The sequence below is a fragment of the Coloeus monedula genome (genome assembly GCF_965178545.1).
Source record: "Coloeus monedula genome assembly, chromosome: 11".
Lineage (NCBI taxonomy): Eukaryota > Metazoa > Chordata > Aves > Passeriformes > Corvidae > Coloeus > Coloeus monedula.
Genome location: NC_138791.1, coordinates 14369982 through 14385720, shown reverse-complemented (window position 1 = coordinate 14385720; position 15739 = coordinate 14369982). Strand labels below are relative to the sequence as shown.

Genomic DNA, 15739 nt, shown 5'->3' with positions numbered 1-15739 from the left:
AACCCCAGGAAACCGCCCAAAGTGGGCATGAGCTGCATCCATCACCATCCACATCCCCTGGTATGGGGGACAGAGTGCTCACTGTTGCCAACAGACACGTTTCATCCTCATTGACTCTGTGCAACTTTGATTGCTTTTCTAATTAAGATACATTTTATGGTAATCTACCAAGCCCCTTAGACTAAATCACTCACTTTATCTGTTGTTAGTGCCCATATGTTTACAGCTTTACAGCCTGCTGCAGCATATTTGCTTTGCCATGGTGCCGGGGAGTTTGGGTGACAGATGAGCCGCTGCGCGGCCATTTAGGTGGTGCAGGGCTCTCCCACTCATCCAGCCTGTGCACGGACAGATGGACAGACAGCCCTGACACACACCCAGCAGTTTGGAAAAGAGAGAGGGAAGGCACAGCACTGCAGATACCCCATGCTGATCATCTGTCTCTTCCACTGTCTCTACAGACGGGCTTAGCACATCTTTCTCATTTTCTTTTCTTGCCTTGCCTTCCTTTTTTTTTTTTCCTCCAAAATAAGAGGTGGCACATGGCAGGAGAGGATGGCTGAAGAATTTCACAGTACTGTCACGTCTCTGGCCCCAGAGCTCATTTACCAAAGAGTTTCACTGCAGGTGCAAGGGCTCTTTGCAACCTTTTGGTCACATCTGCAAACTAAGGACAGGCAGAGCCAGACCCTCCATCTGCACTGGACACTGAAGTAAATAAAGGCTGAGCAAGCTCCACGGTTCTACAGGGGCGTGTATCCCCAGCCCCAACCTCACCTGCAGCCCAGGGACACCCATGGGCCCCTCCAGCTTCTTCAGGGCTGGCACAGTGCCACCACACACAAAGCAAGGAGCTACATGTCCCCCTGGGCTCTCCAGCAACTCTGCCTCCTGTGTATGGACACACAGCTGCAGTGTTGGCAGGCAGCAGCTTCATCTCTTCATCTCACATCAGGCTGCCCACACTGGCTCTGGATGAAGGAGCAAGGATGCACTGAACAGGAACATGGCCCTTTCCTGTTCCCATCCCATGGCACTCCATCCAAATGCTTGCATCCTGCAGTGGTACCTAAAGCTCAGGAGGGACCTGGAGAGCCCAGTTCTGCTCAGACCAGCCGGGCTGAGTCTCCAGCCCACCACACACAAACGAGTGAAATTCACAAGGGTGTGATACGCTAATGTTTGAAACGACTTGTGCTCAGCTTGCTGAGGGAAAGAGAGCCCCCAGGCAAAATCAGGAAAAACCAAACTCCATGTTAGGTTGTCATCTACCATCCTATGTTCACGGAAGAATTCCCCAGAAAAAACTGGTCACATAATTCTACAGGAACTCTTAATCAAGTGTAACATGAAGAAAAAAGTACCACTTGCAATCACCAGCACTGACGGGCAGCTGCTACCCAGTATCAATACAAATACCTTTCCCCTTGCAGAGTTTCTATTGATGTGAACAGGATCAACAGAAGTGAGAAAAGTACTCATTAGGTCTTCCAAGGACTCAGCTAAAAAAAGAGTATCAGACATTCAGGAGGAGCCAGATATTTAAGAAATCAATTTTTTAAAGAGTTCACGGAATTTCTCTAGGACTTGTCTGAGCTGCTGGAGGAGCAACGAGGAAGACAGGTTTCCAAGGAAATGAAGCTCCTGAAATCCAAACACACCTAAAATAATGTTTTGAACCCCTTTTAAACCTTGATGCACCCACTAGCAAGGGACAGTGATGCTTCCATCCCACTGGCACAAATCTCACTTTTTCAGTCGCAAGGCTTGCAAAGCACCATGCTGTGAACCTGTCCCTGCAGTTGTACCAAGCCCTGGTTTGCATGTCAGCCTGAAGTCATCTTGCAGAGTGGGTATCATGCTCCTGAGGAGGTGATGGAGGCTGTTCCAAGGTCGGAGAGCTGAGTGGTGGTTGGTGGTACTGGGCTGGGGAGCAGCTGCCCCCAGACCTGCTACCACCGAGTAGTTGGAGATGAAGGATCACCACACGTTGCAGCATGAGGATGGGCAAAAGGACAGAGACAAAACCCCATGAACAGTGAAGACTTCTGTATGTATGACATGATGAGCAGGGTAAGCTTGCCTGTCCCCCTGAGTTTGTGTAAGCTGTACTCTATAGTGATGTAGGGCTGACGGGATCATTTCTGCTGAGCCAAAAGTTCCTCTGCCAAGAGAAAGTCTTGCAGCAATGGACTTAACCACATATTCACTTTGTGCCTTAAGTCCCTTGACTGCTGGCAACCTGCTCTCAGGGACAGGGAAGAGACTTGCCCCTGCCTGCAAGCAAATCAGCCATTTCAAGCCACTTTTCCTGCTTCAAAGCTATTAGATCAACTGCCTTCCTTAATAAACCACAGCCTGGCTTCAGGGCAGTCTGGCACCCCTGCTATGATGAGTTATGTGGCACAGAAAAACCAGGCCTTTAGTTTTGCAGGGTAGGAGCAGGAACTGTGCTTTTCAGTTCATACTGCCCAGCCCCCACCCATCCTGGGTTATCCAAACACGTTCTCTGACCATTGCCCTGCTCACCTGGAGGACGCTGCATTGAGCCAGATAACAGGGCTGAGCAAAGTTAGAAATGCCCAACACTGTCCTCAGGCAAGCAGCATTATGCTTAGAAAGCAAGTGAAACGTGCACTGCTCAGATACCCACATCCTCTGCACCTGAGTAGCTAAAGGACTGTGAAAAAGACAATTATTGTTATGTACCTTGTTCTCTAACACGGTGGCACATGGCACATTTTATGTACCATGTTTTCTGTGCCAAGCACACTCATTCAAGCTATGCAGCTGCTCTAAATATATATGGTCCTTATGAAACAGTAATCACAAAAACACCAGAAAGCCTCTGAACTGAGTGCCTATTAACTACATTTTCAGGAACAAAGCACCTGGGCTCGCTTGTGGAATGCCCTGGCTGCCTGTGGGATCTTGTGCACCAGCATCAGCTCAGCCCAGCCAGGGCACAGACCCAGCAGAGCCTGTGAGCCACTGCTGAGGGGCACACCACCAAATATTCCCATCAGCTGCTCTTCAGGCAGGTGAAAAGGCAAGTCAACTATTACCTAAAACAAAAAAAAAAGGGGGGGGGGGGTGGGGAGAACAATTTAAGCTGTTCAAAACCAGCTTAAAATGACTAAGCAATTATGGCCAATCTGAAATTTCTCTCAGATTTCAGAAGAGCTTAGCTTGGGCTTCCAGACAAAACATTCTTACCTTCTGCTGTGGGTTTAATAAACTCAGTTACAGCATTCTAACATCTTATTAAGTACACTTCATATCTTTATTAGCATACCCTGGTATCATGAGAGTAGCAGACTATTCTAGGTTTAATCTGTTGATTTTCTGAGCAGATATATACTCAAAGATGTTCTCATAGCAGCTCCAGCTTGTGCTACAGCTAGAGTTCTTAAAGACTTCTGGAGCACCAAAGCTATTGACTCCCACAGATACAGTTCCAAGTATTCATGAGAGAATTAAAGTGTCAATAAATTAATCAATATAATGCTGAAAACTCAAGTATTAGGTAGTTTGAAAGTATTAAAGCTATACATCTTGTTTTCCTCAGCCTACTATTACAGTCTCTGACTTGTGCTGCCTGGAAAGCTCACCAGGAGCTGTGATGGGGAGAGAGAAATAACTGCACCTCACAGGTAACAAGGAGGTCTCCAAGTTAACCAAGAGGGCTGAGGAATGAGGCTGCTGAGCTGTAAAAGCAGAGGCAGGGAGCAGGAAGTCAGAGCAACAGTCTATTAACCTGTATTAATGATGTTACACTCTGTAAAGTAAGCAATTTTCTTAATTAAAGATTTTATTTATTTCATTAACACATTTTGATGAGGAGCATGGTGGTGCCAAGCTGTCATACTTTAGATTGATCTAAGGTAATAGGCGGTCAAATTTCATACTTCAGCTTGATCAATATTAAATAGCTCTTGCTGATTTTTTTTTTATATCAAATATTGCTGCATTATTTTGGAGGCACCTTTGATTTAAAATGCCAGAAGGAACACAATAAACAAGAATTCCTTTTCCCTTTAATCATCATTGTCCGTGTTTCTGCAGTAAAATGAAGCGCAAAACAAGTTTTCAAAGCAGGCATCCCTCTCTGCAAAGCAAAATACAAATTGAAAATATTTCAATGTATCTAAAAATCACAGAACAGTTTGGCTCAGCATGAGACTACAAAGAAACCAAGCCTAAACACAATTTTGTGGGCTTCACAATTCCTGCAAAACCCCACTTCTCCCCCAACCAGTACAGTTACAGAAATAAATAGAGATGCATATAACTTACCGGAGCAAATATCACCATACACATTTACAAAAGAATTTACAATCCAACTTGCGTGTCCTGAAATAAAGCAAGGTTTGTCTCATACTAAAAATAAAGGCTCCCAAAAGCTTCTCACAGGAGAGAGAGAGAGAGAGAGAGAGGGAGGGGAGGGAGAGGGAACAAGCAAGCACCAGCTCCTTGCCTCGCTTTTTATGAAGCGAATAAGGAGAGCAAGAAAATCAATGCTGAGAGAAAGTGAAATGATATACCAATCAGGCAGCAGCCTCAGCCTTGTTTGCAGAGGGATGGCAAAATGCTCGTATTATTAGACACTGACTACACACAGCCTGAGTGGAGAAACCCTTTCCCCTCAGCGAGGGGCTGATTGCTAATCTCCCACCACCATGGTGGGCTGGGAGATGCAGCCCCTTCCCACCCACTGCTAATGCAGCATCGCTCTGGCCCTCGTGTGTGCTCCATAGAGAAGAATCAGCTCACAATTTTGGGCTAAAGTTGAAAAAAGCTTGAAGATCCTCCAAAATGCTACCACTTACTGATTGTCATCGGAGCAGAGTTTCTTCATTGTGGGGTTTGGAGGCTGTTTGGACTCTTACATTTTGAGATGTGTTTCACTGCACCTCAGACAGCTGCCCTGCAGCTGCAGCAAGGGAGCCCATCCACAAAGGGGAAAAAAACCTCTCAAGTCTCCCATAATTTCATGTGTGCTGAGCTCACCCTGTGCTTGCACAGGACTGGACCTCCAAAGCATCCTCCTGGAATTTGAGCTTTTGTCCCTTTTTGTGTATCAGAGAAAACCAGGGGGAAACCTATGAGTTGCCTTGCACCAAGAGGGAAAATTTTTGTGCTATTAATCCACCCAAACAAAACCTTTGCTGTGCTGCATGTGTGTTGGGAGGAGGAGGATGTGTCAGGGGATGAGCTCAGGCACCTGTCTGTGAGCATGACACATCAGTGGCAGACAAGCACCACTTCTTTGGGAAGGTGCCACATTTGTTCCCCCCGCAGCTACATACAGACATAAACCCCATACCTTGTCACAGCAAACCTCCTCACAAGAGGGGTTTCAGGCCAGTCCCACATCTCTGCTCTGCATTCAGGACATCAGCACGTTAAGAGTAGGAATGGATCCATGGATCCCTCTTGGCAAGGTGTCTACTCTACACTCACCCGTGCCCCAATACCACTTGGTGTAACCAAAACTAAACCATACTGTGCTGTTTATTGATAAATGCTGATCACTGTTTTAGCATCTTTTCTACACACAGCATCAAGTATTTTCAAATACATGTGACATAAGGCAAATTTCCCTTTTATTAGAAGACAGGAGTTACATGCTGGTATACGAAAACACCTGTGGGGTGACAACAGTTCTCTGCACAGCAAAATTGCTTTTCCCCAGTGGCTTGGAATTTACATTGTGCAATAAGTGTTGGAATTCACAGGGAAAATCCTGAAGACAAAAAGCAAGGAAGCTGAATTCATCTGATAACACAGTTTATCTGTTCGGGGCTGGCACTTCTTGCACAATCCAGGCACAGAGCAGGCTCTGACAGCCCTTCATGAGTACAGTACTCCAGGCCCTTTTGCCACAAGCAGGAGCTACACAGCCAGGCTGAGAGATATCACTGCTGTTGATGTGGCCCTGTGTTTCCAGCAGATACAGCCAAATGCTGGGGGATGCTGTAATGAGGAAATGCTGTGATGCTCAGAGAGTTCTTCAGGCTGAAGCACTGCTCTGCTGTGTGGTACATTTTAACATAGACAAAAATATTCACCAGCTACCTGCACACTGCCTGAGCCCCGCCATGAAGACTGAACACCACAGCGACTCAGGTCTGCAGAGCTGGAGGCAGCACTTGCCTCCCCCTGCACTGTGAGCAGCCCTTTGATGCCTTATAAATTCAGGAGCTGCACTCTGCAGTCACATTCACGCTCCACGTGGTAAAAGGTGACCAAGGGCCACACAAAACTTACCACCCACTGCATCAGCACAAAGGGTGATGCTGGCTCTCCCACAGACCTGGGAGCTCTTCTCCAGCCTGTGGGTGCACATTGGTGGAGGATAGCAAGAGGATGCTCAGCTTGCCTCAGCTTCCCAGCAGATGCATCCCACTGCTCCTGGCCTTCCCCACTGTATTCAGTTCTCCAGCTGGCACTCAAATGCACTGTATCTCATGGTGACCAGCCTCTTGCTGCAAGGTGTGAGAGTAAGTGAAAAGCAAACACCTCTCATTTCATTTTCCAGTGAGAAAATTTATTTTCCCTTCCCACAGCTAACAACTGCTTACTTAAACTCACTAAAGTCTTCTGAAAACTTTGAAAAACCTACATTAAAAGTGTTTTGCTGAGCTGAGAGCTGCCTGTCTCAGCTCTTTAAAATATGTGCCCACCCAGGTACCTGCGTGGGATGTAGGGATGCAGCTTTAGCCAGAGCACAAAGGATTGCAGCAGATGAGGGTCTGTCCTGTCACACACCTCCTCCAAACAATGCTGCAACACAGACTCCACAGGATACAGAAACCAAAGCCTGCTTTTCTTCCCTAACCGGTAACACACCATGAATGCTGTGGATCAGTTCTAACACTGCTGAAAGCGAATGTGCCGGTGTTTGCTGACAAGCCAAAATACTTGTCAGGCTGCAGCAGACCCTGCAGCACTGCAGGCTGGTCCTTTCTGCAGCTTTATTAGATTCCTTTTCAAAAGTTCATCTGAAATACTGGATGGGGCACTCAGCACCACCAAGCACAAGAAGAGCTGCTGCCAAACCAGCACTGCTATGCCATGTCTGTGTGCTCGATCAGAGCTTTTTACCTCTGATTTTTGAGTTGGGAGTTTCAAAGCAAAAAAAAAAAACTTCCTGGGATTTAAGCCCCAAACTACTTTAGATACCACTGAAAAGCAGTACACATCCAACAGATTGGCATCAACTTTGTGCAAGGTTCATGGCCAATGTTGCTGAAAGGGATGCAGTGACACCAGCAACAGGAAAGGCAGCAGCCTGGGGAGAGACTTATCCCTGGATACAGCAGGACTCAAGGGAGGCATCGGCATGAGGACAGCTCAGAATTATAAAAGTTGGAAAAGACCTCTAAGATCACTGAGTCCAACTTAATGCAGCACTGCCAATCCACCACTAAACCACATCCCTAAGCAGCATATGTGTGTTGTTTGAACACTTCCAGGGCCACCTCTCTGGGCAGCCTATCCTAATGCTTGGCTACCCTTCCAGTGAAGAAACTTTTCCTAATATCTGGCCCTCCACCACTCTTTGTTGTCTCTTCCCACTACCCCCAGCCCACCACAAAGTATCCAACACCCACACAGCAAAAGCCCAAAAGCACTGACTAACTAGCCTTAGACCCTCTCATGTTCTGTTGCTTTATTCTTAACATGCTTGTTCATATTACCCCAGAAGCCCTGTTCATGCCTGCTCCTCTGTGTGTGTGCAGATTTACAGACACCTCTAAAATCACACACTGCACTGTGGAGATGGAGTTACATCAGTCTAGTCATGGAGCATCTGAGCTGGAGCTTTTCCACATCAGGGTCCTCAGCTCTGCCCAAGGCTGGATTGCACCCTTGCCCTGGCCAGGTAAAGCCAGGAACAGGGAGTACCACCAAAGACCCTTTGGGGCATGCTACTGCACTGGTGCCCACTCCACATTTGGAAAAGTTAATTAATACTACTAAATGTTAAATTATCCATCCCACCTGTGCTGCAGAGAAAGCACCAATCAAGGCAGCAGTGGTGTCCAAGCAGCCTGGAGCCTGGCAGAAGGGCTGGAACCCCAGCTGGGAGAGGATAATCAGCCTACCTGGACCTGCTGCTGTAAACAACCCACCAGCACAGGAAATATTCAGATAGACTGCCTGTTTGCCAACAGAGATTTTCACATTTCCCTCTCAATCTTTATTTAAATTTGGGAAGACAGAAAATTAACGAAGCCTGAGATCTGTAACTAGAAACCATTTGCTTTTCTTGTGGAAATGGAACATTTCCCTAATGAACTTCCCCTCCCCCTGTGCCACTCAGATCCGGATGCAAATATTGCTGCGATTTTATCAATCTGCGTCTTGTTTCACGCAGTCTGCAATGCTAATGAGTAAACCCATTTTGACATATTATGTAAGCCAGTTTCTGAAACAGAGATTCTTGGCAGGCCAAATGTAAACACAGACACCCTCTTGCATCCAATTTAAATGAGCATGTTGCTGAAAGCACTAAGGGCTTGATTCTGTTGACTTATTCCTGATTTACTCCAGTGGGGAAAAAAAAAAAGACAGGGTGTGGGGGGGAAGATAAAGAAAACTAACAAAAACACCCCTTCCATTCAATTACTAGTGCAGCAGCAATTTGCAAAATGGATCTAATTTTGTAACAAGGAAATGTGCTGGAATAAGCTAATGCAGGGTGGTGACTTGGGCACTGTGTGAGCATCAGCACAGCACACACCCGGAAGCACACATGCCATTCCAGATGGAACTAAGGGTGGAGATGACAGCTCTCCTCTCCCTCATCCTCCCAAGCCAAAATTAGGTCCATGTAGTGGCCCACGTGTTGGGCCAGCCCCAGAAGGTGACTCCTTCTGATGCCTTTTCCTGGTCTTAAAAATCAAGACTCAAAGATGGTTAGAAGGGAAAAAGGGGTTTTACCTCAGTATTTATTTTAAGGATCCTTAGGTGCACCACGTCCAGGTGGAATGCGCTGAAATGCACACCGCAGTGCACACACACGGTAGATCGGGTATAACATTATAGGTCTTACTAATTAGCATATCTATCAAAGATTCCCCAATGAGAGGCTCGAGTGAGCCCCCCTCCCCAAAGGAACCTTCCCCCTGGATGGTTCTTAGTTTACAAAATGTGTTCTGGAGAGGACCTTGGTGTCTGGAGCTTTCTGATCCCTAACTACGAGGCTTCTAAGATGTTTAGTCTCCTAGCTTAACAAAGTAAGTCTAAGAATGTAGGCTAAAAACCACTAAAAATACAAAAAGCTATAAAAAGGTATATAAAAGGGGCATAAAAAAAAGGCAAAAAATCATCATGGCATCACTTCCAGCCTCTTGCTCTTCCACCAGAGCTTTGCAGAAGAATGATGCCTATGGTGGCAGCAGACACAGCCCAAGAGCAGCACCAGCTGTTTGGAGCTGCCCCTGTCCCTCACACAGGGGCCAGTAGGAGCCCAGAACATGAGGGAATATTTGTTTCAGCACATGCTAAAAGTTTGCTCTTCACCAGTGCATGTCCAGGTGTCAAGACCCCACACACTGCTCACTACCTCATCCACCTGGCTCAAACCTGGCAACAGGCCCCAACTCAGAAACAGTCACACACTGTGATTAATGGATTATATCCACTTTTTAAAGACTAGCACCAGAAAAATATGCTGGAAGGTACCTGCTTTGGATGGCAGACTGCAACAACCATCAGAACAACTTCCAGTGCCACAGGGCTGAGCTGAAAGTCACAGGCTCAGATGCAGGGGTAGAAAAAAAAAAAAGAGAGGGGATACATTTTTAAATTCCTCTGAAAAAAAGGCTCTTCCAGAGAGATGAACAGGATTTTATTAAAGTGTGGAAGGGCCGAAATCAAATCTTTCATTTGCACTTTTCCCAGTACTGTCTGGAGCATTTGCATCTGCAAAAGTACAGCACATTTCTTCAACTAGTGGAACCGAATGGGGTAGAGGCAAACCTGGAGGTGGCCTTTGCCCTGCTGTCAGCTCTGGGTACCTGCTTTAAAACTGACATATGAGTGTGAAGTTGAACTGTGATGCTCCTGCCATGACAGAGTAAAAGAAATAAAATCAGACACACGCTGTGCTGTGAGGTTGGGTGTGCTGCCACAGAACATATTTATTGTGTGTCAGAGTTCCCACCAGGCACCAGAACTGCAAAACACCACCTCACATTGAATTCCCTGCACAACATCACAACCAGGATACCATTTATCACACCTGTATCTTTTACATTACAAGGTAAAGGAGAGAAAAAGGAAGAATACTTTTCATCTCCGAGCAAATATCCCATCCTGAGCTTTCAACAGCAAAAGCAAACCTGAGAGCTCTTCCCTTTGTGCTGTGCAGCACTTTCAAGTTATCATCATAAGCAGCCAAAATGCCACACATTTGCTGGCTCATCAAGTTTCACCCTGGAAGCTTAACAACTGTGTATTTTTAAAGTAATTCACATTTTTATGCCGTAAGAGAAAACTTACTTCTGCCTCGACACAGAGGAAAAAATAAAAGGACAGTGCTTGAAAGGAGGGCAGCAGACAAGGAAGCATCACTTGGGATGTGAATAACAGGGACATGAGATGCCTGTACAGCCCCAGCACTGCAGGGCACAAATCTCAGTACTACAGGGCTGTGGAAGAGCAGCAAAGACTGGGAAGAGAAGATATCCTGCAGATCTGAGGGACCTCACAGTTTTTTGTCCAAGTCCAGCTCTTTGCCAGCCAACAAACACCCCCACTACTCACACTGCCATCCCAGCATGGATCCCAAGGTGGGAGTGAAGCCCTGAGTCACATCACAGCATGGACTCCCATCCCATCAGGGAGATGAGGGCAGCAAGCAACCAGTGCAGAGTGATGCGCCACAGCACCTCCCTCCATCCCTCCTGCTTATCTACACCTGGCACATTACAGTAACAGGTAAATGGGGATTTAATCTCTAACATGTCATTTTTTACTGTAATTTTAAATGATTTGGAATAACTCCTGTGGTTAGAAGTCCAGCTGTTATTCAGAGTTGGTCAATTTGGAAAGCCCTCACTGTTCATTCAAGCATCCCCTGGATTCCTCATGCTCAGAAGAGTGTTACTGGCCATTCTCTCATTCCTAGTGCTTTCTGCAATTTTTTAACATCGTCCCATTTCTGCATGTCTTAAATACCTGATACTAAAAACATAAAAGAAAAACCAGAAGGCCAAATGGATACCAACTGGATGATGAAAACAGCATGAAATAAAAGAGAATCAGATTATTTTCTGTTGTAATTTTTATAGCTATTTAACAAGAAGAATGGAAAAATGTAATTACTGTCAACTGTAAGTTTTCAGCTACCCAGCCAGCAGCGCGCTGTTATTAAACTACTGTATAATTGCCTCTTTTACTCTGCTTCCCACAGAAGTTGTGTTATTTCACTCATAGTTAAACTCATAATACTGGCTTCATAACTAATCCTGTCAATTGAAATCCCCGGGGGCTGGTGCAAGGATAAAAATAGCAAAGAGTTGTTTCTTCCCTCAGCTTTCTTTCAAAGCCCATTTCTGCAGCTACTGGGGCTGCAGCTCAGCAGTGCCACAGACCTTGGCACCCACCACCAGCATGTGAATGCTGCTCCTGCAGCTCAAGTGAAGCACAGAGGGGAGGGACAGGTCCTTCCAGGAGATTCAGTCCCTTGTGCTGTGTCTATCCCAGGAAAGACCAATCCTGCCCATCTCTCCCAGGCAGGTCAAGTAAGGTATTTGATGTTGCTTAGTTGAACCTCACCTCCAAGTCCAGCTGCAACTGCCTACCCTGGGACTTCTTGCCAGCACTGAGGTTGAGCCAACACTCACAAAGCCTGAGGATACATGAAAAGCACGGGTATGCTCCTTCCCCAAAAACTGGGATGGAGTCTCACATACAAAACCCCCAGCTACAAAGATACCCACTGAGATGTCTGTTGGACTCAAGGATCTTAAAGGTCTTTTCCAGACTAAATGATTCTGTGCTTCTACAAGATGAGTACAATTTGTCTATGTACTTATAGGAAACTGCAAAAAGCACCAAATTTTTAGCCATCCAAGTTGTTAAGCTCTGTCTGAAACCTTGTTTCCTGTACATCAGATTGATGTCCCTTGCTAATTCATGGCATAGTCCTTCCCTGGCAATGGCACTGGGTTTGCTGTAGAAGACAGAGGTAGCGTCTCTTGCCTCTCTCCTCCAGCATATCCTTCCTTCCTTGTGGGATACTCCTCTTGCCCAGGACACAGAGGGCCTAAACTCACTGTTCAGCACAGGTTTGGGATGAGTGGATAGGGCTGGAAGGGGGGAAGGAAGATGGATTTAACTTCACACTCAGCCCTACAATCCATCTCTCTGGAGACAACAACCCTGTGCTGGGGTTGCTCTCTGGTGGGCATGCACAGAAACTGCTGAGAGCTGACAAGGAAAAGACGGGAAATAACACATTTCCCGAAGTTGTGTCCCAGAGGAAGGTGCCTGTGCCAGGAGGCACCCAGTGCCAGGGCTCTGCACGCACCTGGACCAGCCCCAGAGTCATCCCCCTTGCCTGGGGGAGCCCCTCCCAGTGCTGGGACTGACACACAGACACGAGCACAGAGCACACCAGCACACTCACTGCACCACCAGGTCCATGTTGGAATCATGGGAGACCAGCTCATCTGAGGAGATTTTCCTCCTGAAAGAACCACCACCCTGCCTACTACAGCCAGAGACAGATGGTACAGCATCCCAACCTTCACTCAGCCTGCTCCTGGAGCCATCCTTGGGATGGACAACAGCAGTGTCCATCAACCCAGGAGTGAGAGAAACAGAGCACTAGTTTAAAAACGTGTAAAAAAAAAAAATTGCTCACCCTTTCTCCTACCCCACAGCAAGGATGGACCAGCCCCAGCACAATGCTCTTCAGCCACCCAGGAAACTACTGCTTCCCATGCAAACCTGAGACACCCTGACCACAAGTCCAGAGGGACCCCACAGCTAAAAATCCCTTTGTGTGTGTTGTGAGAGCCCTCTGGGAAGACAGTTCTTCCCTGAGCTGTGTTACTCTGTCCTCCCCACATCACTAAACTTGCTTCACTGTTTAAGACAAGAAGATAGAAAAATAACTTTTGCCATTACTTGGGCCGTCAAGCAGCACCACGGTGCTCCCAGACAAACCAGGAGAGCTCTCACCATGTCCAGCCTGGAGACCCCTGGTGTTCCCAAGGGTTGGGGGACTGCCTTGGCTGACAGAGTTCTCAGCAGCCCTGAGATTTAAAATAAACATGACCCATCACAGTGTTAGATTTCTCACCCATGGTGTTTGTGCAAATGAACCCTCAGACTGACAGACCTCCTTACTCAGAAAGCTGCAAGGACACAGAGAAACTGGGTTATGGCTAAAGTCACCCTAGTGGTGGCTCTGTCAATGAGCTGCCACCTCCCTGTCACCAAGCAGATCCCACAGCCTCAGCTGTGCCAGGCATAGAAAGAATGAAGGAGGGAAGCACCAACACATCAGGGCTGAAGCAAACCCACCAGCATGACTGAAAACTATTCCCATGTCCAAGTACAGGAGGAGAGTAAAGGACAAACAAGGAAAACTGAGGCTGCCAGGCACAGGAGCAGTGGAATCTATTGTTCCTACAAGTATTGGTGATGGCACAGCACACGGAGGAGCTCATAGTGACAAAACAGATCTGGTGGCATGAGCCAGCCTGCCTCAGTGCAGGTGACAGTGTATGCCCCCTCTATGGATGCTCAGCCAGGTCCTCAAGGAGAGCATGGCAAAGCAATCACTCTTATAAACACAGGTCTTAATATCAAGATCAACATCCTTGGGCTCTGATTCTTCAAAGAATCAAAACCTGACAGAGCTCCCAGTCTTCCTCCATCTCCTCTCGACTATACTGCTTATGGTGTGTCCATTTAAAATTGTCAACTCTTCATCCTCAAAGAAGAGGAATGAGAGTCCTAGGCTACCCTATGCTCCTCATGAAGTGACACTGTGTGTTTTGATGAATTCCCATCAAACAGCAGTAGATCCTTCAGGATGAATCTGGAAGAGGAGAGTACAGGCTGTGTAAGCAGTGGATAAAACAATGCCAGCCCAACTTTCCCATTTGCACAGTGCTCCAAGCATGCACGAAAAATGTGTGCAGAGTCTCTATATTCCCCAAATTAAAATACTCTGGATAAAAGGATGAAAATATATTTCAATTGACTCATTGGCCAGGGAAAAATGAAAATGAAGCACATTACTGCTTCCATAAGTTCTAATCATCAGTGGATTTTAGAAGCAAGAGCAAAGCATTCATCTTGCTACCTATTTTTCATTTAACACAGTTCAATCAAATAAGCCATCAACTTTCCTAGATGGAAGTAATTAAGGAAAGCAAGAGCTGTTGTGCTTGCAGTGCAGACATGAGCCTTGCTTTAGCAAATCATATGTTCCCAGATGCATCCAACCCACCAAAAGTTTTCAGCCAGCTGTTAGCCCAAGGCTTGTTCCCAGATGCGGGGCACCCTGCTGCTCAGGCCATCAACCCACCCACTGCTCCAGCTCCATCAGATGTGCAAATCCTTCCCCACTGCACAACTGCATCTATTATGGGAACAAAATGCAGCTGCTTCTGAGAAGGGCACATCACGCCACAGACCTGCCCACGTGCCAGGGTACAGGGAAGAGAAGATGTCTGTATGTGGCCAACTCATGCTGCAGGACACTTGCACTCGGCTCTGTAATGGATGGACTTTAGTCACACCCAAAGAAGTAGGTGGTCCCTTGTATCACAACCAGGGACCACTGAAGAAACTCCACATGGAGAACAAAGCTGAAGGAAAGCAAGGGCTGGGCCATGAGGTGAAAGGTTACACCTCTCCAACTGATGTCCCCAAAACTGCAAGTGTAGGATGCTGGGGACATCTTCAGTTCTGTCTGAGACATTTTGACCACTGTGTGTCATCAGGGTATCCTGTACTGTTCCAATGTTCAGAAAAATCAGTCATGCCCCTAACAGAGAGTAACATTGCCAATGCAAACACCAGGCAATGTCTTACCTGAATCACCATCAGCAAGGCTCTTCTAAACTTCAGCTCCAGGAAGGTCAGGGGGTGAGGTACTGTATTTCCCCTGTGAATGATGGCGAATGGTGCATTTTTTAAGTTTCATATTAGGGAGCCACACAAGTGCTTCGGGTGAATCTTCCCTGTATATCACAGAAGACTGTCCTTGTCCAACCAGCAGAGGCTTTCTGTGCAAAGTAGCTCACTGGACCTGGGCTTTTGCACATTTTGTGTGTGTAAGATTCAAGTATTTGTTATTATTTCTTGAAATGAGAACCCCTCCAGGAGCAGCACTTTGTATGCATGAAAGACAAAATTCTCCTACACCAGTCATTTCCAGTAAAGTATTCCACAAAAGTCTGGGTGTTCAGTATATGCTTGTTGGCAATTTATGCAAACCTATTCTACAAATAACCTTGACAAATAATGCTGAGTGAATTTGAGCAGAGGCTGTCTGAGATTGCAGGTGTTATTTAGGTTATCAGACACAGTGGGTGGCATGTTAATGTGCTCATGTCTTAACTAGTGGGTATAAGTGAGAGGCTTGATCTACAACTGAAAGAAAAAACTGAAAGAAAAATTGAATATAGAGCACAACAGATATTGCTGAACAGATTTGCATGTGGGCACTTGATTTATCACAATACCTACATAAATATGTATGGAG

At 46.4% G+C, this 15739-nt stretch overlaps 1 protein-coding gene across 1 annotated transcript in view; it reads right to left on the bottom strand.

The window, feature by feature from the left end:
- SYNPR (synaptoporin) overlaps positions 1 to 15739 on the bottom strand; it is a gene marked incomplete at its 3' end in the record, with an annotated part of 111766 nt that overhangs the window by 39757 nt on the left and 56270 nt on the right. The gene's annotated exons all lie outside the window — the stretch shown is intronic.